Below are 25,111 nucleotides of genomic sequence, written 5' to 3'. Positions count from 1 at the left end.
TAAACAGTTTATTTTCTATTTAAAAATGTTTTGATCATTTTCAACATTTTGTTTTTAAAATTAGGATTGTCCCAAACAACCTGATTTTGCCTGGTAAGCTAGTAGGATAAATGGCTCCATAATTATTCAGTTGTGTAGCACAGTTAGTAAATCCAGATTTGATATATCTACAGAATAATCCACGGTGGGAGAATATGGTTTCAAATTGAGGGTTTTGTTCCTAAAACACAATAGAACAATGGAATTCTTCCACTTAACAGTCCTTGTACATGCTTCTTTGAAACACTGAATAACATCATAGAATTATAGAATATTAGAAGTGGAAGAGATCATGAAATATGCAGCCTCGTAGTTTCCCAGCTTGCCCTGTGGTTTGGGGCAATGGGAGGAGCATGGCAGGTCGTACTCCACCTTCATGAAACACAGCACTTGACTTTTATCTGTCTTAGTAGGCTTCCAAGTTAACTCTTATTTGAAAGAATGGTTTCACATCTTTAAAACATTTTTTCACCATATCCTAATTTTATAGATGGCAATTTAAGGCCCAGAGAAGCAAATTACCTTTCTAAAGTAATCTCAGTTGCTGGACTAGGATTTTCATTGCAGTAGTCCTTATTCATTCCTTAAATAAATAAATAAATAAATACATACATACATACATACATACATACACACACACATACATACATACATACATACATACATACATACATACATAATAGCTGTTGTGTCCCAGTTACAATGCTTAGAGCTCACAGACTCGTGGAAGAGACAGATGGATGAGTAAATAATTGACAGATAAGTATGACAAAAGGAAGTTTATAAGTGTCATATGAAGAAGTCAAGAGAGCATCCCATGAGTAATTACATTTGAACTAAACCTTAAAGGTGAGATGATTTTGCCAGTTGTAAAAGGGAGGATAACTGTTCCCAACAGAGACAACAGAGGGTACAAGCCATGGAGATGTGAAAGCATGACACAGTCATCCCATGTGTCAGGATAAAATTTAGGGCAATAGAGTGGGAGTTAGGGGAAAGGTTATCACTGCAGTTGGGAAAGGGCCAGATCAAGAGGGGCTCTGCACAGCAAGTTCAGGAGCAACGTTTTTATCCTGTGGGAAATAGAGTACCACTGAAGACTTTTAATTAATTAAGAAGAGTTATTGATAGTGTACATATTTCAGAAAAGTTATTCTGGTGGCAGTGTCTTAATTTTAGAGGGAAAAAAAATACAAATTACACATTGCCCTTTAGCCATTTGAGTCCCTTCCACTTGCTGGCTTCCCTGGTACATGCCCCCAGCCTCTTGCCCAAAGGCAACAAGTGTCTATTACATGTGGTGTTAAAGGTGTTTTGTCCTAGAGAATATCTGTCTGCAACAACACAGCATAGATCAGATTTGGAGGACCTGTTAAAACTGAGTGTTTGACTCTCTGTGAAATCCCTTTTCGTGTTTTGCTTCACTTGAAATGACATTATGACTTACTGTGAGACAGGATAATTTGTAGTTTCTTTTGTCATCATCTTCTTTGGATGTCACAGACCATGGAGTGCTCTGCATTGGTTCTAAGGAACTGAGAATGGGAAGGACACATGATTTTTATATTATTATTTCTCTTGAGTGTTCTTGCTTGTGATAGATTTTTGGCTCCAGGCGTAAAGAGGTATGGAGAAGCAGCCTGTTGGGAGAGTATTTTATGTTTCACTTGGCTTTTTTGTGACTAAATACAGTATTAAATGATTTGTATGATACTTGCATGATATTAAATTGAAAGAGCTATTGTTTTATCAAGAGATGCTTTAGCATATACTATGAAGGCTAGACATTAAATACCAAGGTTTCTATGTGTAAAGAAGAGTCAACCCAGATATTTTAGCTTGAATGATTTTAGTTAGTAACCTTAGCAATGGCTCTTAAGAAACATAAGGCTTTCTTTTATCATTAGAAGCCCCAAACAGTTTGTCTTTGCGGGCCATTTTTCTTGGCATTATACTCTGGAGTCAGCCAACATTTTAGGTAAGCTATCGTCTTACCATCCTCTGTCTCCAAGCCTGTATTTATCTCTTTGACCACCTATGTTTTAAAATAAAAATCTGTGTTTCACCCAGTGCTAAGCCACAGTCCTTTGTCTTTCTCTAATAAAACACAGAAGTGGAGCAGAAACTTTTCTTTGGTGTGAATTCCTAGGGACAATTCATATCCTAAAAGCTCCCAGAGTTGACTTGCCCTATTTCTGTCTCAGATTCCTTTGTTCCCTGGCCCTTTAAACTTCTCAGCAACTTTTTGGGAATTTCTAAATGTTGTTTTTTATTTTTTATTATTATTTTTTAATGTTTATTTATTTTGACAGAGACAGAGAGAGACAGAGCATGAGTGGGGGGAGGGGGAGAGAGCAAGAGGGAGACTTAGACTCCAAAGGGGGACCCAGGATCTGAGCTGTCAGCACAGAGCCCGACTTGGGGCTCAAACTCACGAACTGTGAGATCGTGACTTGAGCCGAAGTCAGTCACTCAACCAACTGAGACACCCAGGCGCCCCCTAAATGTTTTGATAGTATCAAAAATAAAGAGATGCCTTTTTTTATCAGAGTTACAGAGAAAGAATGGGTAAAATAACAAGCAAAAACCAATTACATAGCTTTAGGAAATCTCACCAAAAATTACCCATGACAGTAATGAAGCTGCAAATGGGAACAGGCCCAAAGTACATGTCATGTTGATTCTCTTGAAAGTCACATGGTGGCCTCTATACTTTTATTCCCTAAAAATAGTGTTTCCATGAGGTTGTGTAATGCTTTACTTCTCCTTTAAAAACTGACCTCCCCCCTCCCCCCAAAAAAGGCAGGGAAAAGCATTACTTTAGTTATTAAGGTTTGATTTTAGGTACTCAAAGGACAATGTTTCGGAAGAAATCCCATATTGTGTCTAATAGACCCCAGAAGGAAGAATGAACACTTATTAATCACCTAAAATGTACAATGCCAAACATTTTTCACAAATTTTCTCTGTTCCTTGCAACAATCTCATGCGGTTTTACCTCTAATATTGGTAAGGAGGTACATCCAAGGAGATCTCCTTTCATCCTGGGCATTGTGGTGAAATGAGCACATAGTCATAACAAGGCTAAAGACCAAATTTGTATGACATGCATGGAAGAGATGAAGAGAAACATAGATGATGAGCAGTAGAAATCTGGAGCATATTGGAAAGTGGATGAGGCTTTCTTTTGTAGAAAGAGCAGAACAAGAAAATAGAATTATCAAAAAGAGGATTGCCATTTATTGTATAGCTTCTAGGTGCCAGTGCCAGGTGAGGTACTCAACACCTATAATAATTTAAGCCTCACGACAATCATGTAGGGTAAGTACAATTATGCAAAATATTGTACATGTACGTTTTTCTGAGAGATGGTCAGTATCTTTAAAGAAGTTCATGACCCCTGAAAAGTTAAGAATTTCTATATCATGCCACCTTAAGATAAGAGGAACAAGTCAAGGAAATTGGAGCTGTGTGAACCTTGTTTTATATTCCTTTTTAAAACTTTCCTTCAGGTAATAGTAGTAAGTTAAACCGGGAAAAAAAAAATATCTTTCACAATCCTTTAGGGCTGGGAAACCTAATTTATTTTATTAGAGAAGTAGTATAGTATACTCAGGAAGAGAATAGGTTCTGAAGTCAAATTGCTTCAACTTAAACCCAAACTCGACCACGTATTTGTTCTCCTGCCTCAGAGAATACACCTAATTGCTTCATCTCAATTTCTTCATTGTAAAACTAGAATAGTAACAGCACCTACCTCATGGTAAATGTGAGCATTCAATGAGGAAATATGCATAAAGTGCTTAATACAGTGGTTCTCTCCACGGGTGATTTTTACCTCCCAGAGAACATTTGACAATATTTAAAGACATTTTTGGTTGTCACAATTTGGGGGAGGGGTGCTACCGGCATCTAGTGGATAGAAGCCCGGGATGCTGCTAAACATCCTGGGCTAAACTGCCCCCCCCGCCCCCCACCAACAAAAAAGTATCCAACTCAAAATGTCAGTAGTGCTAAGACTGAGAAGCCCTACTTCAGCACCGCGATGGGCATATACAGCAGTAAATATTGGCAATTACTGCATGTTAATGTCTAAGGAAAATGGAAGAACAAGCAAAATTATGATTCACTTATCTTTTCTGAACAACTAAAGTAAAAAAAATTAAATACCAGATAATAAACTACTTAATGTAATTGATGGAACTTCATTGTCATATGGAAAAGCCCATTTAATGAATGTGATTTTTTCATAGTATAACTGATTATGAACCCATGTCTGAGGCTATTATATGTGCTTTATAAAAAGTTTTATAGCTTAATCCTGTTTGGTATTGTTGTAACTATTATGTTTTCTTAGAGCATTTCATGATCATATATAAAAGGCAGTTGGTTAAGAGTGTGGTCTTTGGGGGGCGCCTGGGTGGCGCAGTCGGTTAAGCGTCCGACTTCAGCCAGGTCACGATCTCGCGGTCCGTGAGTTCGAGCCCCGCGTCAGGCTCTGGGCTGATGGCTCAGAGCCTGGAGCCTGTTTCTGATTCTGTGTCTCCCTCTCTCTCTGCCCCTCCCCCGTTCATGCTCTGTCTCTCTCTGTCCCAAAAATAAATAAACATTGAAAAAAAAATTAAAAAAAAAAAGAGTGTGGTCTTTGGAATTATTCTTAATTGGGTTCAGATCCTAGTTCTGTCACTACCAACCATGCGACTCAATAGACACATCATATAACTTCTCTGAACCTCAGTTTCTTTAATGGTAAAACTGTGATATTCAGGCCCACCTGCTTCGTAGAGTTATATTGATTAGATGAGATAAGGCATGTGAAGTACCTAGCATAGTACCCTGCACATAATAAACACTCAGTAAATGATAGCTGTTTATATTATTTTCATTATCGTTTCATCATCCCTGTTCCTGGAACTCCAGTACCCCACAGGTGGCGAGGTGAAAGCCAGAGAGGGGCCAACTAGCAGGCTGAGTGTTAGCAAAGTAAACCTAACCGTGGATTCTGCAGTTAGCATGTATGAGTCTTCTCACTTGTTATGCTACCTTTACCAATTTCATAAAATCATTTCAACTTCCTCTACGAGGTTTCTTTCCTAGTTTGGTATCTACCAACATCCACTCTCAGCCTCCCTGACCCCTTTTGGTGATATTCTGGACCTTTTCCACTATTCCTATTTATTGTCTGAGTTATGCTTATTTTTCACGAGTGTCCCATTATGGAATTTTCCAAAATCCCTTTTTACACCAATAAGGGAATCTGAGAGGGAAGACTGTTCCTATCCATGTCGCCTCACTATGGAACTGTTAATTTTATTCTCTTAATTTACTGTGTTTTCAGCCTTCTTCTAAGTTATATCATAGTCTCCTTCGAAGTTCCTAGCTTAGTTTGTTCAAAGACAAAGAGAGTGTGATATTTTATGCGAAGTAATATGTAGTTTGGTTAAGATGCTGTGACTGCTTTCTATTTCTAGATGCTTATTTATGGCAATTTCTTCTTTTATTATATTTGGGATGTAGAAGGTATAATCTGCAAACATGGTTTAAGATTTGAGTTAGTTTGCATCTATCTCTATTAATGTGTTCCATAAACGAGGCATTAATATCCCTTTATTGTGTTATCGTTAAAATAATTATCTTAAATGTAAAGACTCTGCCTTAATTTTGAAGAAAGATCATTCTTCCACCTAAGATTAAAATTGTGAGAAAAACGTGCAAAGAAAAGGGAGTTCCATTTTTAAATAACAGATCTCAGTAGGCTCTTGATTTGCAAGTTGTTCCTCTTCATCCTCTGCGTCAGTTGAACGTGTCACATGAGCACCAGTGAGCAGATGTGGAGGGGGACACAAGCGGGATGTGGAAGCAGGAACCAGCAGCGTTGGCAAACTGGCAAATGCTTCTGTTTTGCTAAGACCTGCTTTTCTGTATTCAGGCTGTCCGAACCATCTGCTTTTATATCCTCTTTACCTACTGTCAGCCATTTTGGAGTTTTTAAAAAAGCTTTAAAAATGATTGGGAATTTTTCACAGTAAGCCAGGAATCCTTACCGCTGTTTAAAAACCTTGTGCTTTTAGCATATTGCCATTTAATGCTCCAGAGAATGGTTACTTTTTAATTTGGGTGCCGTGTGTTATATGTTACATAGTGAAAATGTCTTTCTTCCTTTCACTCACTCTCAGACATCAAAATTTAAATTTAAATAGATACCTGGCCATGGTGTATACATTAACAACAGATGCATAGTAATTGAATGTAAATGATGGTTTACTTATCCCTTCTTATTGAAAAAAAAAAAGAAAGAAAAGCATTGCACAATTTAATGAAAATTCCTAATTCTTTGTGAGCTTAGTTATTTTCTAGATATGCAACTGACGTTCTCAATAAAAATAGTAATTATAAAACACCGTTTGTGCACCAAGTACTGTGCTAGGCATTGTGTCCAAATTATTGCTAATCCTCTCTACAACCTTACAAGGTAGGTATTATCTTCATTTCATGGATGAAGAAATTGATTCTTAGAGAAGTGGAGAAAATTGTTCAGGTCACACTTGAGGCTAGGGATCTGAACTCCAGTTTCTCTGGCTCTTCTCCACTGCTTTTCCAAAATGTTGTAGTAAGGAGATGATTCGCTAGTGATAGGTTTCCGGATAAGGAGTCAGGGATGGCACATTTTATTTAGTTTCAGGTAAGCACACTTCATTTGGTTTGTGAAGTTCCTCTCTCTAGGCTTTGGTCATATATAGGCATTTTATTTTCTTCTCTAGTCATTGAGAAATACTGTTGGCATTTGGTCCTCTGCTTCTGCTTTTTCCAAGGTTTTTAAGAATGCTTTCACTTGAAAAGAAGAACAATTGTGGCCTGTTTCTAATAATTTACAGTAGCTGGTTTGTTTTTTCCTCAAACTTTTGTCTGTCAACATTAAGACCTCTAGTAGCCTTTCAAGATTATAGTCAGAATTAAATGGTTATGTTGTTACATGTTTTTGGACCTTTGTCACTACCCAAAAATGTGGTCTATGCAAAACAGACTCCAAAGATTCAGTGGCTCAAATGATTTAAAAGCACAATGTTAATAGATAGAATCTATTTTCACTTTTTTTTTTTTATAGCACAGCTCACTTATACACTATAAATTCAATAGTATGAAAGTCTTAGGTCTCTTCCTTAACACTTAAGAGGGAAGGTCAAGTTGTGGGTTTTTTTTTTTTTTTTTTTTTAAATCAGGGTCTTGGTAGGACTTGAAAATTTCTTAAGTATTTAAATTCAGGAGTCGCCTTAGAAAAAATAAGAGGAAGTTTTACTTTCTATGATTGATGCTAAAATTTATAGAACTTACTTTTAAGTGCCACAAACTGAAAATACATTGAATATCCATGAGTGAAAGATTATGAACTAGTTACTAAGGAAAAATAGAAATATCTGGACTACATCTCCAACCTTTTGGGTTAATGGTCATAGTTGGAGGGTAGGTCATTGGAATTATAATCAGAAACTTACTGTTACTGGACCCAAATGAGCCTTTGAGCTGATATGTTGTATTATTATATAATCAACATAGGCAGGAGTAATCTCTTTTGAGACCTACCTTAGACCTTCCTTTTATTCAAAGAAATGGAGCCAAATTGTCATAATTTGGCCACGTTGGTATTTCTTTTCAATTCCCAACCCTTCTGCTTCTCTTCAGTAATACAGTAGAGGCAGAGAGGGATTTCTTTTCCACATTCAGTACTTACTTTTAGAGCTATGGATTTAGAGTTATTTTGGAACATATTTAAAAAAAATTTTTTTAATGTTTATTTTTGAGAGATAGGGAGAGAGAGAGAGCGTGAACAGGGGAAGGGCAGAGAAGGAGAGAGACACAGAATCTGAAGCAAGTTCCAGGCTCTGACCTGTCAGCACAGAGCTCTATGTGGGGCTCGACATGGGGCTCGAACTCATGAACTGCGAGCTCATGACCTGAGCTGAAACCAAGAGTCAGACGCTTAATCAACTGAGCCACCCAGGCGCCCCATATTTTGGTACATATTTAATTAAAATCTTATATAAACAGATAAGCCTCCCCCGAGAAACTGGATGTATGAGGATGGAGGGAAAACACTGTCAGTTGAAGGATGTGGAGAACAGAAATTTCTAACTGAAAATAAAGAATTAGGAAAATGAAAAACTAAAGAGTAGTGTATAAATAAAAGCTGGAATATCAAAGAGAGGGAATGCATGGTATTAGAGACAACAAAGGGTCCAAGAAGGGTAAAGCCTTGACCTGTCTGGCTGTGGTCCATCATACTCACTGTAGTTGGACAAATCTTAAACACCACTTTCATCAGAGGCCTCCTCCCACTCAAAAGACTCTTTGCCCACATCAAGCCATCACTCCTTGGCTTCTAAGGTCCTCCATCATCTAGCCCCATCTACTAGCCAATTTTAGCTCCAATAGCTCCACTCTATCAGGCTGACTCTCCCCATCTTTATCTTAAATTGTTTTGTTCTCTTTTTCCTTCTTCCTCACCCCTTCCCCTCCCCCACCCCATCACCATTCTTCAGTGTTCTTGCCTCCCCCCACCCCATTCTTCAATGTTCTATTCAAGTATCATTCTTGCAGTTCTTAATACCTGGGTCATATTCATTAAAACTTAGTTAAATAATAATAATGACAATGTTAACAGTCATTTATTGTTTGTTATCTGCCAGGCACTGTGATGATAAGCTTTTACATGCAATACATCTTATAAACCTCAAACTAATCTTATGATGAACTAGGGTTCTTAACCCTAGTTCTACCATGAAATAACTTGGCTAAGAATACAGTGGTAGGAAGTTACATGTACAAGATTTGACCTTTAGGTCTGATTGACTCTAAATCTATTAAATGATGAACTGTAATTCCCAATCTTGCTTCTTTGTTTGGTGCTTTATGTTTAAAATCTTGAAGGCAGAGTCAATGTCGTCTATATATCTTGTATTTGTCAATACAATTAAGACAGTGCTAGATCATCAACTATTATTGATTGATTGTGGATTAGATAAGGTGAGATCGTCAAATTTCATTGCAATGAAAGCAGAGAAATTTTATTCTGATCCTAGTTATTTTTCTGAAGTAAATGTTGTTAATGAGAGCAGTGTTTTATTTAGGATATAGTGGACTGAAACCAGACAATGTTCAGTTTTTTAAGGATTGTAAATCAGAAAAGGATTTTTCTAGTAGCTGTAACAATGTTATTTGGGGCTGAATCAGTGCCACTCTTATATTCTTTCATTCATTAATCAAATACTTATAATTACTGTGATATTGTGATTTATAATAAGAAATATATGTTTGGTCTTTGTCCCCTTTTCAGGCACAGAGCTACTCAAACCGTTGGAATTTCCTAAGTGATAAGAGCCAGTAAAGGTGTCTTGATATTCTTAACAAACCCCTTTTACCAACATGTGAGTTTATGTTAAAGAGGTGACTTTAGAAAAGCATCTAAGGATGGGGGCTGCTTGCCAGGGGGACTCAACCATGTGATTAGAGCGTTGGTACTTTCAGTCCCACTCCCAGGACTCTGGGAAAAGGAGAAAGGGTGGAGTTTGAGTTCAGTCACCAAGGGCCGGTGACTTAATCAGCCATGCCTAGGTAATGAAGCCTCCGTAAAAAGCCAAAGGGATGTGGTTCAGAAAGCTTCTGAGTTGGTGAACATAGAGATTTGAGGATAGTGGCTCAGAGAACATGGAAACTCCGCACCCCTTCCCACGTACCTTGCCCCAAGCATCTCTTCCATCTGGTTGTTCCTGAGTTCCATCCTTTTATAATAAACCAATAAGCAAGTAAAATGTTTCTGTGAGTTCTATGGGCTACTCTAGCAAATTAATCAAACCTGAAGAGGGGTTCATTAGAACCTTCAATCTGTAGCTACCCAGTCAGAAGCACAGATGACAATCTGGACTTTCAGTTGGTGTCTGAGTTAGGGGCAGTTTTGTGGGACTGAGTCCTTAACCTGTGAGATCTGATACTATTTGAAAGTAGATAGTGTCAGAATGGAGTTAAATTTTGGAGACATCCAATCAGTTTCCACTGAGAATTGGAGAACTGCTTGGTGTTGGAAAAAAACACACTGGAATTACAAATACAGTTAACCCTTGAACAACAGGGGTATTAAAGGTGCCAACCCCTTTACACTGTCAAAAACTCAAGTTTAACTTTCAAGTCCCCCATAATTTTACTGCTAATAACCTACTTTTGACCAGAAGCCTTACCAGTAACATAAACAGTAGATTCACACATATTTTGAATTTTATATGTATTGTAAGTAAATCTAGAGAAAAGAAAATATTCTTAAGAAAATCGTAATTAGAGAAAATATATTTATAGTACCATACTGTAAAAAATCCGCTTGTAAGTGGACCTGTGCAGTTCAAACCCTTGTTGTTGGAGGGTCAAGTGTATGTGTAATTGCCTACTACGTGCTAAACATCAGAACACAATATGACTAGGGACAGATAGCCCTGCCCTCACAGGCTGGCGGAGGACACAGACAAAGCTGACAGGCAATCATTATTCGGTATGATGAGGCCCATGACTGATATGCCCAAGAACAGTGGGAACATATAAAGGAAGTCACCTAATGTCATCTTGGACAAGTCCTGGAAGGATTTCTGGGCAATACTCAGGGCTTCTTTTAGCATCATTCAGTTCTGTGTATGACATGAACAGGTAAGTAAAATACAACTGGTTACATATTGGTGCAAAGAGATGCCAGAAAAGTCCAGCTTTATGTTTCCCACTTTCCCACTCAAGATTGCAAAACAAGACCAAGAAATGTAAATATCAATACACTTCAGATTGTTTGCCAAATCAAGGAGGTTGATGTCAAAGTAAATGCTGCATGCTTCTAAGAAGGTGATAGTAAAACAAATGAATTCCCTTCCCCTCTCGGCACCAAGAACTACCCACTAGTTCTACTCTGTCATATCGGTGCCAGAGGTAAGTCAGGATTATCTTACATACGTTGAAATAGCACTCGATAGAAAGTTGAATTTGGATTTACCAGAATAAATGTCTGTGAATACATATTTTTCCCAATAGCTAGGAAGCAGTGTTGTCAAATAGTGAGACCTGTGAATAAGAGGTCATTTTACTGTGTAATCTTGAGCTATCTCATGACACTATTTGATTTTCCCCATGTAAAAAAATGGTGTTCATGATACCTGTCCTTTGAATGCACGTTCTTAATGATCCAAGAGAGATAATACAATGAATGAGCCTTCTATTGGCCAAAAAGAAGATAATCCAAGTAATTAAATATTTAAAATAAATTCTGTTAATGAGATAAGGGAAGAAGATGAGGGCCATAGAGAAAGTAGTTGCTTTGTCACCTATTTTTCTTGGTTGCTAATTGAGGATTTTACCATTTTAAATCAGCTACAGTATGGAGAAAGGTCATGATTTCAAAACAGGAGTATTTACTATGAAAAAGGAGCGAAAGATAAATTGGGAAATATACTAGGATTCTCTGCATGTATAGATACATGGTTTGCAGAATATCATCACGATGGTAATAATTCCCCTTTAAAAAAATCTGTGAAGGTGAAAAAAAATTATTTCATTGAACTCTTCAAAAACGGTATACCTCCCACATATTCCTGATTGTTTATCATCATAATCAAGCTAATTTCCAAAGCAAGGTGGGGGAAGTAGATCTGAATGGAGTGCTACAGAATACAGAATTTTTATTCATTTGTACAGTAGACTATTATCTCAAAGTAAATATGAAAAGGAACAAAGTTGTTTGTGCTTTGGAAATTGAAGCATTGTTCATCATGCATAATTGAACAAAGTTGAAATTTGTAGGTATGAAACCAAAAAAAGCCACAGCTATGATAGCTATTACAGGAAATGGAGGAAATTAATAATAAAAGACAGTACACTACCTCATAAATACATGTTCATCATGAGAGTGGAGGATGAGAGCATTAAGCAAATACCCTGATTAATTTAACAATTTAATCCTAGAATTGGAATACAGATATTTCAGGATTCATTTGTTCATAGATAAGACAGAAAGACCAAATAAACAGCTTACTTGGATAAAGTAAGGCTTTTAGTTAGTGCTTGTGGATATGTGAAGATAATACTGTTTTAAAAGAAAGGTTATAACTAAGCAAGACATCTTTGATACGAACATTTACTAAATAAATAAATAACCAAGTTTTGTGTCTTAAAAATACAAAATATGTCAAGGAATAGATTTGGGGCATTTTTGCCTTACATCCTATGATCTTGCTTTTTATAATTTATTCTAACAATGATCTTGCTTTTTATAATTTATTCTAAGTAACTGCTAGGAGCTATGATTTTTAAAAGACTGCATGATACTAGGAAAATAAATCAGGGGGAAAAAAGTACTTTAGGTCTCACTGTTCACTGAGTAAAGTTTAAATTAACCCTGATTAGAACACCTTTGAATACTTTTTTGATGCATAAAATGATTTATCAAAGCATGTGTTTCAGTAAATTTTGGAAGATTTTTGGGAAGTGCAGGTAGTGTAAGAGTAGTTTACTAGAAAGGCTTTTTATTTTATATCGTGTCAGCATACGTGAATCACTTTGCCTTTTTCTCTACCAGCTATTTGGTAGAAGTCCACAATTTGCCAAAATGGTTAATAGGACACAAATATAGACATTTCATGTGGTGTACCATGTAAATGTAAACCTTTGTAGTTACATGTTTCTGTAGCAAGAGAATTGTTTTAAAAGGCATGTAATTTATTAGCTATCGGTAGCTTCTTTATTGCCTTGCCGCGCTGCAGTAATAAATAAAAGAAAGTGAACTGATTTTACAAATGGCACACAAGGTGCACATTTTGTGGAAAAAAAGTCTTTTTTTAAAGAATTGGCATTAAATCCTTTTTTTGTGATGACAAAGAGGCTAAGAGTGCAAACTGTATTTTCTGTTTATCGAAAACAGTCTTTTTTTCTCGGGGGCATTTTTTCCTATGATCATCAAGGGATTTCAAAAGCAATAAAGTGTGGAATCATTGTTCGACTTGAACAGTATTAAAACTTAGGTTTTAATTTCAGTGAAGTAATAAGATTTGAACCTGTCTCACATTACAGCACTGTAAGGCATTTAGCAATTGTATTTTAAAAGAGGTTTTTAAGATGCAGCTCACTTGTAAGCTAACTGTCTGTCAGTAATTAATAGTTTTTCTTCAGCATAGGCTGTTGTGATCAGACCAAGAAATATCTGTGTTTTTAGGAACACATTATGATAATTGTGAGTGCTTATTCCTAATTAGCCTAAATGTCTAAAATTTTCAGCTTGCTTCTCTGGCTGCTTAATAGAAAAAAAGAGAGTAGCATGTAAAACTACAGTGTGTCTTTGGGCTTTTAAAAATACGAATGTACACGCACATGTATATTTCAGTAAGCTTAACACCTAGCAAGATTGTATGTCAGTTGACTCCTTCATTAACCAAGTGTTTTATCCTGCAGTATCATTTCCTGCTTTTCAGATATCACATCATTTGTATATGTAAAAACTGTTGGCAGATACGGTACTATACGTACAGCTAAACCCAGACTGGCAATCTGTATTCTTCAGTACCCAACATTGAACCTATCTTTACTTTTTCAAAAAAAGCTTTAAAATATGAGCGTTTCCATTAGACTGGGGTGGCAACATACTTGCTGATGAAAGATTGTATTTACCATTTTGAATTGCTATTGAAAATAATTGCCTCTACAAAAGGAAACATCTGTATGATAGCACATGGTTAAAGCTGCCATCAATTTTTAACATTTGAGGGTTGAGCTATGACCTTTTATGATGACTGTGAACAGTAACTGCCTCCATTAGCCATAAGTTTTGTTTCTTTATTTTAGTAGATGGCCCAGACTGTAAATATTAGAGAATCTAAAATAAATCAACATATTATCCTAAGGATACAAAATGTAAGAGCTATTTGTGGTTGGGAACCTTTGACAGATAGTGTGGATGAAGCAGATGATTGCCTGCCTAGCGTATCTGGTCTCCATTGCTATGCCTGCAGGCAGTTTAGTGCTATGGTTGTATATTGATGTCAGGGTTAGTACTGAGTGGCTAGCAGTGACAGATGTCTATAATTACAGGCAATGCTTCCAGTATTTCTGAAAAGCCAGCCTATGTTGAACAATTATCTTATTTCTGCCTTGCCAAAGAGCATGTTCCAATTGCTAGTATTAGCAATGGTGAATATAGTGCTTCATCTGCTGCCTTGGGACAAATGTGGGAAAAGCACTTGGTTATAAAACATAAATGCAAAATATTTTCTCAACATTTTGAATTAGTTAAGTTCAGTGTTTTCCTAATTTTTATCTCCCCATAATGTCTCTGTTGAAGGAATCTTGAAATATAAAACACATTTGGCATACTTATTGAGATTTTGTTTTCCCCTAGGCCTGCATGGCTCCCCAGCGCCACTGTCCTTTGCTTTACTGAATAGATGTGTTTAAGCAAAGTTGGCTTTGAAACAACTTTCTTCAGTGTGAATTACATTTTCTGATCAACTTCCGTTACAAAATTGGAAATGCGTTTCTGTGGACAATCTCTCCCACACCATTTGATGAGGAAAATTGCAAAACGATAGACAATGCTGAAATGTGCAGAACACCTTAGTACACTAGTGTCTTTACATTTGCTGAGAATTGCAATTCTCAACTTTTATTTTAACCCTTTCTTTTCAGCCTTCAACCACTTATTGTCCTTTCCTGTCTCTAAGTGTTCCCGACCACTTCCTTCCACACTCCCTTTTGGCCCGCTTTCCTGAGTCATTAGAAATCTTTTCTTGCTTGATGGTCTGAGTTCTCAATTGTACTTTTTTTTCTGACCATTTGCATGTGTGAGACATGGGCTGTAATACCACACTCCCCAGCAGGTGTTGCTGCCTTAATACTTTCCAACCCTACCATTCTTAAAATTGCTGAAGTTCTAGGCACTGGGTATTAAAACATTGTCCATGCTATAGGTTACAAATTCTGTATTTTTAGGTAATGTAGAATGAGAAATGCCTAGGAAATACTATTTGAGAATATGTTTTATCTTCAACCTTTCTCTAACCTGTGTTGGGTTTCTACTTCTGTGCTTAACCACTTTGTGGTTACATTTTCTCATCTAGTCTTCTCAGCAATGTCCTATTTAGTAGGTATAATTATCTTCATTTTACAGAATATGAAAGAGATTTCAGGAAGGTTAAAAACTTGTTCAGTGAGATACCCTGGCTTTGACCAAATCATCCTACTCTAAACCCAAGTTTGCCTTCCACTGTATCACATTGCCTATGTATGTGTCTAGAGGCATGCATCCAGGCATGATCAGTTTTAAGTGTAATGATGATTGACAAAACAAACATCACAAATTCCATCCCCATCTTTGCTGTTTTATTTCCCAAGGGAAAAAACTCATCTCTGCAACCACAGATTAGACCTTTGGTACTGGATAGCCATCAGTCACAAGAGAACTAAGCAAGTTCTAGATCCTAGATACTTGATATAATCCATCCTATTATATAAGAAGCAATTCACCCCATAGTCTAGTGTCAGAGACCAATATTATATTCATATATGAAAGCAGCCCCTTTCAGTTCTTACTGAGCCTGCCACACAAAGACTCTTGATAATTTAAAACTCTAACGATGGTGTTCTGGAACCTTTTCTCTCTGTGCATCAATTTATCAAGCAAAACTTGGAGAATTGGATGGACTCACTGATCTGAATTGGGAAAACTCTGATAATTTATTGGCCCCAGGGGTGTAAATCATCTCTACTTATCCAGTGAGTTGAGAATTTAGCCCAGAAATAGGAAACAAGAACCTGGGATGACTCAGAAAAGGAAGATGAGGGATTTGAAATCCAGAACTGAGGTGAACTCTGTTGCCACAGAGCATTCTGTTTTCCTCCTGTCTCCTTTCCCTCTGCTTTTCCTGTTCTTCCTCCCAGAAGATAGAAGATAGAAGTGTAGGAGTTAAGCTGCCTTCCATTAGGGCTCTCTCCCCTCTGATCACTCTGTAACCATTTCTAAGGCTACACACATACCAACTTGGAACGTGTATCTACTTTGCAGCATCTAATCCAGATAAAGCACAAAGAAAAGGGACTGTCCTCTTGTTGCATGCCTCATAGTCTTAATGTCAGACTAATATTTGTCTATATATTATTTAATAATAGTGAGTATTTACTGACCACCTATTCTTTTTAAAATTTTTTTTCAATGTTTCTTTATTTGAGAGAGAGAGAGAGAGAGAGAGAGAGAGAGAGAGAGAGAGAGAGACAAAGCTTGAGCAGGGGACTGGCAGTGAGAGGGAGACACAGAATCTGAAGCAGGCTCCAGGCTCTGAGCTGTCAGCACAGAGCCCAAAACGGGGCTCAAACCCACAAACAGAGCAGGAAGATCATGACTCGAGCCAAAGTTGGACACTTATGAGCCACCCAGGGACCCCTACTGACCACCGGTTCTAAGGGCTAATAGCTAGTGTTTATTTGGTGCTTACTATATGCTAAAAACTTTCCAAGTGTTTCTGACATTGTGCTGGCAGTGCTATATATATCATATAGCATGATATGACAATAATAATAACAGTTAACACTCATGGAAATTTTATTCTGTGCCAGGACTGTTCGAAGTACTTTGCATGAATTAACTACTCAAATCCTCTAAAAATTTTCATAAATTAGACCTACTATCATCCTCATTTTGTATTTGAGAAAACGGAAATTTGGAGGGTAAGGAATCTGATCAAAATCACCTAGTAAATGGCCAGCCCAATGGCTAACCTTGGGCTTCAGACTAGGTCCTAATCATTTCACTAGACTGCCTCTTAATTCATGATATTATTCGTTGTGTTATTATTTTTTCCACTTTACAGCTGAAGAAGCTGAGACTCTGAGAGGCTAAATAATTTAACTAGGATTATTGGGTTGATTCATTAAATGAAAATATTTATTGAATACCTGTTATCTCCCAGGTACTGTGCTAGGCTAGCAAGTAGCAGAACCTCACCCAGAACCCTGTGTGTATTACACTGCACAAATATTCTGTGTTTCCTCCAAGGTGACATCACTGAAAATACGTACACAGTTAACTTGCCCATTTTCTGTCGTCTTACTGAGAAAAAGATATACTTCCTGGGCAACTGCCAATTGTCTTGGTCCACCGGTTGAGGTGTTGCATATGTTTTAGCTGATGGTCAACATGGAGAAGTGTTCAATAGGAAAACTAAAATGGGAGCAGGACTTATCCTATTGCCCCGGGCATTGCCTGCCCAGAGAAACCAGAAATTAGAGTTTGAAGGCATTAACAGGCCACCAGAAGGTGAACTCTGATTGCTTGCATTTGGGGTAGGTTCAAGTTTTCACTAACGAGGCTAGTATGAGGGACAGAAATTGAAAGGCAAAAAAGATTGTAGGAACATTTTTGAGTAAAATTTGAGAATATGATGAAAAGTGAAAATAGCTGATTTGACAGAGCAATAAAAATATACATATGACACCCCCTTTTTCATTCCATGGGCCATTATTCCTCTACTCTTTATGTCAGGTCACTCTTCCCAGAGAGTTGAGTATCTCTTAGGAGGAAGGTACAGAAGTTGTTTTGGATGCAGAAAGTGGGACAGGTTTCAGAGAGGCAGTGTGGAGGCAGAAATGAAATATGAATAGGTAACACGTGTGAATGAAAATAAAGATGTTAGAAGTGGAGATGAGGACCTGGTAAAGTCTTACTTAATACCTACCATAACTATAATAAGTTGTGTTTTTAGAGGATTTGGGGGAGAGTGTGTGCAAGAACTAGATTAAGTGGTAGAAGACTGTATGATTTACTTACCCTTTGAATGACCATAGAAATGAGTTCCATTTATTAAAAATATACTTTTACCCATGAAAAGGTGACTTGGCCTACTTAAATCATTAGCCCCAGTTGCCACACTTGCATAATGAGAGTGCCTCATGAGAAACAACACTACTAAGAGATTCTTGAAAATAGTTCTGTCAAGTATTATTTATAATTTGTTCTTTTCTAGGGCTATCCTTTAATAATTGGTTTTTTGAATTATTCCATGGAAGCAAACCCATGGTGTAATCCATATAACCACATCCAGACCCTGAACAGCACTTCACCATTGTCTTTGCTCAAGACTTCCAGGATAAAATCAAAGTCCCAGGAATATTTTCAGTGACAGCCACAAAGATCCTGAACCACATTTTCTCTCTCTATCTGAAGTTGGGAGGGCCTCCTGCTCTTCCCTAATCCCTAACGTCAGGTGCCAGGTCCCTAAACTCTGTGCTTTTTAGGTTGTACGCCTGAGGAGTGATGTGTCCCGAGTTCCAGAGAAGGCTTGGAAATTAGTGAAGGTGAGTTGAGTTGCTGGTTGTTGTGGTGGATCACCAGTCTTTATGCTTGTCTCACCACAGCCTCAGGCTCTAATTCCTAAAACAGGTACATGCTCACAGTGATAAGTGTAGAGGTGCCTTCTTGGCTCCCTGTTTATGCACTATGTAACCCTATAGTATGCATGGTCTATAGCCAAATGTTCAGTAGTCAGCCAGTAAGCAGGATCAACTGCAAAGACTCAGTTTAGTGTGATTGCACAGTGTGGAAGCAGCCTAGGTTTCTTGATTACAACATTTCTGAAGTGGCCAATTCTAACCAATCATTCATACCTGAAAGGAGAAAGTTTTCTTAGGGCTCCCTTGAATAGCATCTGTTACTGAACGGTATCTATAGTACATGTATCCCTTACGCCAGAATATGTTTCTGGTGGACATCTTTGAGAGATATAGGGGATTATGGTAAAAAAAAAAATCTTTTATTTCCCAGTTCCCCACTTCCACCATCACCCTTGCACAGAACTACATCCAGCATCAACTTCTTTGCTCCAAGGTCTAATCATGGTACAAATTTGCTATTGCACAGAATTATAAACAAAATGCCTGAAATACATGGTCTCAAAACCTTCCACCAGAATCAATCAAGCTGCCTTCTAGTAGCCTTGTGTCCTAGCCATGGTTAGCTTCTTATTGTATGAGCTTGGGAAGATAATATATTTACCCCGTGCTTTACCATGGTTTTAGCCACAGAAGACTAGTCTAACAGAAGCTTGGCCGCAGACATGGAGTGAGTTGGCAGCCAGCAGGAGCAAAGCTGTGTCAGGACAAATGTACACTCCCCATCTTCTCTAGTTGGCTTTCAGCTGGTTGCACCGCAGGAGTCTTTCTATGGGCTGTGTATCCTGTGACCAATAACTGGTGCACTCGACCCGGGTCCCTCTTGGCTAGTGAAGGCCTGTCGGGAGACATTAGGTTCATGCTGGTGGAGATCCTTAGTCAGTGGCTCCCTGAAGGAAAGTGAGGCAAACAGCCAGCTTCTGTTGAACAGGTGGTAGTTAGACCTTAGATCTGGTCGGGGAGGGGGAGGGAGAGAATCTCTCCAAAATTAACCAGCATTGCTGGTCTTCACACTGTACCTGTACTCCTCTTTCAAATAAATGATTGTTTAGAAACCAATCCAAAAATATCTCTGGCAGCATCTGGAGCCCTTCCTTAGCAGTCTGGATTTGGGCCCAAGTTAGGAATGGATACCCCACTGGGGTGCAAGCAAAAGAGGAAGCATGTTCTTAGCCATGCATCAGTGGAGGCCCCTACTGGGAGAGGGGATTATCACAAGGCAGCAGGCAGCCCAGCACCCCAGCCTGCTGAGTTCATGCTTTGTGCCACAGGATGTGGAGCGAAGGAAATGTGAGGCCAAAGTGGTCGCTCCAAGTTTTCTTATACAATAGCTTATTCAAGCAGATTGGGAATGCCTCTTAAGAGATTTGTTAGGTACGTGTCCCCTTAGCAAGATGGCCACCACAGATGGTGGGTTCAGATATTCTAATTGAAATAAACACTTAACATTTCATATTTATTTTGTACTTCCATAGCCAGCTTTTATCAGTTGCCATTCTGTATTCCACTGAATGAGGCAAGCAGAATTCTAACCTTTTACCACTTGGTTTCCAACATAAGTTATGATTTTAAAATTAAATTCTGGCAAAAGATTTTTTTCACCTAATTTTGGTCCTTATTTTGTGGTGCAATTTTAAATGATATGAGGGAAAAATTAGTCCACCGAGATTAGCGTGGATCTATTCAGTAGCACTAAGTTTGTATGTTTAACATGAAGCAATGATATTTGTACCATTAAATCTCTTCATGTGTCATGTTAATTGTGATGATCATGGTTGGTTTTTTTTTTTTTTTTTTCTGCCTTAAGCATTCATGAAAGACCTCAGTATCTTTAGTTCCAAACGGTTTAGATCCAAGTCATTAAATCCTCTATTCCCTCTCACACCTCGCCTTCTCCTCCTTCTCCCACCTTGCACTCCAACGGGTCTGTTTTGTAGAAAGTACTGCATTGATGTCAGGGACACTTGAAGACTAAGACAAAAATACAAAAATTGGTTTCTCATGCACAATAAGTGAGTTCACATTAAGTTCCAGAACTCTTTTCCTAAGGGGTGTTAATGTTTTCACTATATTGGATCCTTTCTGGTGACAGATTTTGTTTTACTAAATTACAACTGGTTAAAAATCTTGATGAATCATTTCAGCACATTGAAACAATACTTTAGAATTTACAACAATTATCAGGGTTTTTAAAAATTTCATGGTATCAATTTTGTATTAGTAAATGAATTTGGGGGGAATAAATTGGTTCAGGAAAGTATATTATCTGATGGCAGAATACTTTATAGTTGATTTCCACAGCACTGCTAATTTTCTGCATTGAGCCTGCTTACAAAAGCTCTTTGAGAAGTTATAACATCTTAAACATTTATGGAAGGCCTAGGGGTATTAACTTACTGTAATTTTCTGAAGATTCATTATCCAAAATCTTAATTCATTATAACAACTGTTATGAAAACCTATAGAACCAGTGTTTTCTCTTATTTTCTTATTTGCACAGAATGAGAGATTCATTGTTCTTTTTAATTTGTTTCATGTGGTGCTTTTGAGTACATTTCATAGAGGGCTGTTATTGAATTTCTGTGACTGTCATTATATATCCATACAACCTTTAGGAACTAATATTCTGGGTTTCCCAGTTCTGTAATCTACTTCAAATTTAAGGATTGACATAATTAGTTTCTTCAAAGTTATAACCAGAATGTTAAGAGACAACACTGCACATACCCAAGACTAAGAATTAGGATTGGAAAAAGAAAGCAATTTAAAAAATTATCACAGCCCATGCTTTTATTCTTTATTAAATTAAATTTACAACTCAAAATCTTACTGTTGTTTGTATGCTTATTCCTTGTCTGGTTTTCTTATCTTGTCTGGCTTCCCTTTTAAAAAGCCAGATATAAGATCACTTAAGCTACCTGCATGTGCACAGGCAATATTTGTCATTTGGTTAGTTGAGGAGTTAGAGAATGTATGGATTGTTGAAGCGTTGAGTACATACCTAAATGCTCTTTTCTGAAGTTGAAAAGAACCTTCATAGTAAAATAAACAGAGATGAGAAAACAAACATATCAAAACAGTTTTTTAGGAGCATGTCTTCTCAAATCCATAATAGTGATAATTCCTTACATTTCTAACAACCTCCTGTATTTCAAGAGCTAGAGAGATGGATGAGTGGTTAAAATAGGTAATTTTTCTGGCTTGTAAGATAACAACTATGTGGAAGTAGGGAAAAAAATCCGTTTTGTAGCATGAAATTTTGAAGCTTTATGCCTTTAATGAGTGCCATTTCTGACCATGATGAGAGTGTGTTAATTGAATATAAAGATTTCAACATTGATATAAATTTAAGGTTTTGTTTGCTTTAACTTTGTGCAGTGTGAAAATCTTCAAGATAAACACCTTCTTACTTTCCTGTTGTTTTTTATGTAACGAGCCTTTTCTTGAACAGATATTAGCTGACAGTTTTTAGCACCTACTATGAGAAAAGGTCCATAAGAAGGGGTAGAAAGAGAAGCAGCATTTGATGAGTAACTACTAAATACCAAGCTCTGTATTAGGGATCATCTTTAATCTTCCCAAAAGCCATAAAGTAGGTATTATTATTATTATTATTATTATTATTATTATCCCCGTTTTACAGATAGAAAATCAAGATCCAGAGACTTTAAGTTACACCTAGTTAGTGGCAAATCCAGAATTCAAATCCAGATATGTTTGGGACCAAAGCCCATATTTTTTCTACATTGCTAAGTTTGCCAAGGCAGTATCCTAATTACTTCTGGAGATGGTAGAAGAAAGAAGTATCTTCCCTGCCCTCAGGCAGCACGTGCTTGAAATAGTGGAGGAAACACATATGCACACGGAAAATTAATACTACACCAAGATCATATTCTATTGTGTCATCTGAGAAGTGCCACTAACAGGCTGGCAATGGTGGTTGCTCACAGTATCACAGGAGGAGAGCTCTTCTCACTGCAGGGAGAGCTTCTTCCAGAAACATTATTTAAGCATTAACACCACGCCTTTTTAAATAACGATATTTAACCAGGGTTACTTCTGGTGAGTGGAATTTGGGGTATATTATTTTTAAAGAGAAAAAGTTCTGTGCAAAAGCCATGCCTCTTATGGGTTGTTTTGCTTTTGTTTAAAAAAAAAAATTGTGAATGAAATGGAGTCCGCCAATATGTGCACTTTATCATTATGCTCTTTTTATTCATTTAACAAACCTTTGTCAAACATTAAGCATGGGAGATAAAAGAACATCATTTCTGTCCTCAGGGAGCTTATCGTCTAATAGAGAAATACAGGCATATTAAAAAAGAAGAAGCAGAAGGAAGGCACAGGTGGCCAGGCAAAAACAAGGTTATAATGTGTGCATGTCTGGGTATGTGAAACCAGCATAACCAAAAGCATAGCCATTTTCAACTTCATTGTAACCCTCAGAGAAGGATGGACAACACACATGGGCTTCATCTCTTGTTTCTTAGATTTCTGCTTATTTTTCATTATGATCTAATTACCTTAATTGATCCTGAAATTTAAAAAAACTGGGAATCTGTGAACTTCAAGGGAGGACTTTTTCCCTTCCTGCACTCCTATGCCAGCTTCAGTATCCTTCTTTAAAATGAGTATTGTGATGTAGGTTCTTCTTGCTGTGAATGAAAATTTTTTTGGCGAAGTGATAGAAGTTTTAGAAAATGTTGAAAATCCCTAAATATTGTGTTAGAATGTTTTCTGTAGAAAGCCTTCATTGATTTGTGCTTTGTGATAAACATTCTCAAAGATGTTTCCTCACTGGACAGACTGTTTCCCACTCCCAAATTGTATATGTCTGTGGTATAATTGAATTCAAATGTTTAAAGACATTTTCATATTATCTGCATGCTCTCTGAATGGTAAGGTGCCTTGGAAAATGTGAGACAGTCTTTTAAAAGAAATGCAGTAATCATACACTGATTTTAAATGACCCTGTCACACGTGAAAACAAATCAGATTGTTGCTCTTAATGAGCTTTTCAATTTACTATTCAGTAGATCAGATAAGTGGATTTAAGAGGTAATGATCCTGTTTAGTACTCAAGCTTGACTGTCAGATCCTAGGAGTGGAGAGAAATCCCTAGGGACAGAAGCGTTGACACAGTTCTAGATGGGATAATGGGAATCAAAGCTAATGGATGATAAAAGGAATGGTGCAAGTTACAAGGATAATTGTGGATTAAAGCACTGCCATGTGTCAATGTTGACTGTTTTTTCTAGTATCTTATTGGGTCAAATCTGATACTCGGAGAAGCTGTTTTGACAGCAGAACACAACAGACCTGCCTGCCCAGCTTCCCCCTTCCTTGAATGCCAGGGACACCACAGAAAACTTCCCTGTAAGAAGGACCAATTGGAAAAAAAAAAAAAAAAAGATTTTTAAACAGTCTTAAAGGTTTAAAATCACAGTTTAGTTATTTTGTTTTTATTATTCAATGTTGCATGGATAAAATCAAAATTAGATTAATTTTGAGCTATGCCATAAAAAACATAGCACTTATAAAGTCTTGAAAATGTAAAACCTTGATTTTACAAAAATACAATACAATGTAGTGGGGGAAATGGACACCCGAACAATTACAGGTGTGAAAAACACCACGAGAGAGGAATGGACCAGACACTATGGGAGCATAAAGGAGAGTGATCTCCCTGGGACAGCAGAGAAGAATGCAGAGGAGATGACTTTTGAATGGGAATCAAGGGGAGAGGAAAAAGAAAGCTAATTCAGGCAGAATGAGCGGTACACGAACTCCTAGAAATCTGAAATTGCGTGAGAAGCCTCGGTGATCCATCAGTATTTCATTGTGGCTTCAGATGGAGGGAAATAGTAGAAGATGAGGTATGTTGGGGCCAAGTTGTGAAGGGCCTTGTGTGCCATTAATCATGTCAATACAGGTTTTCTAAGGGACCCAATTTACTTCCATCCATAAGAGAGGGTTAGGATCATGCTGAGATCAGGGAAACTTCCCTTTCTACATACCATTCTTCCTTTGAGCCTTCTCTGTGCGTAAACATTTCTGATCTTGAGGACTGGTGGTGACTAACTTCCCTGGGAGTTTTTCTCCCTAGCTCCCTCTTCCCCCTAAACATCTTACAAACACAGTGATAGCTTCAATCCTATAAGAGATGAAGGCCTCCTCTCATGAGCAAAATCATAGATACAGTAATTGAAATGCTTTTCTGTAGGGCTCAGAAATTAGCAGAAGGGGCAACAGGAATGTGAATCTCGGTTTTCCTTTTTCTCTCCCCCACCTTTTCCCTTCTACCCTTCTTTCCTTCTCTTGCCCTCTCCACTTGCCCCCCACCTTTTCCTCTCTCTCCCATTGGCCTGAGCAGCTTCTGGTTATAGGACTTAGGATGAAAGCCCAGAACACAAGCTTCTGCTTTGAATGGTGTTTAAAATCCAGATACGAGATCTCTGCAGTGAACAGCCTTCCTCCCTTGTATAACCCTGTAATTCACCTTCATGACCTGTGGTAGTGTATGAAGCTGGTGTTCACATGTGAAAAGCAAAAGGCATAGGGAGTGAAAGCTAAGTTGCCATGCCATACCATAAGAAATAGGCGGAGCGGGAGAAAGTGAGAG

At 37.6% G+C, this 25,111-nt stretch overlaps 1 protein-coding gene across 1 annotated transcript in view; it reads left to right on the top strand.

Moving 5' to 3' along the window:
* RANBP17 (RAN binding protein 17) overlaps positions 1-25,111 on the top strand; it is a 339,468-nt gene that overhangs the window by 215,439 nt on the left and 98,918 nt on the right.

The sequence above is a fragment of the Lynx canadensis genome, chromosome A1 (genome assembly GCF_007474595.2).
Source record: "Lynx canadensis isolate LIC74 chromosome A1, mLynCan4.pri.v2, whole genome shotgun sequence".
Classification (NCBI taxonomy): Eukaryota; Metazoa; Chordata; class Mammalia; order Carnivora; family Felidae; genus Lynx; species Lynx canadensis.
This window is presented reverse-complemented; position numbering and strand designations above follow the sequence as displayed.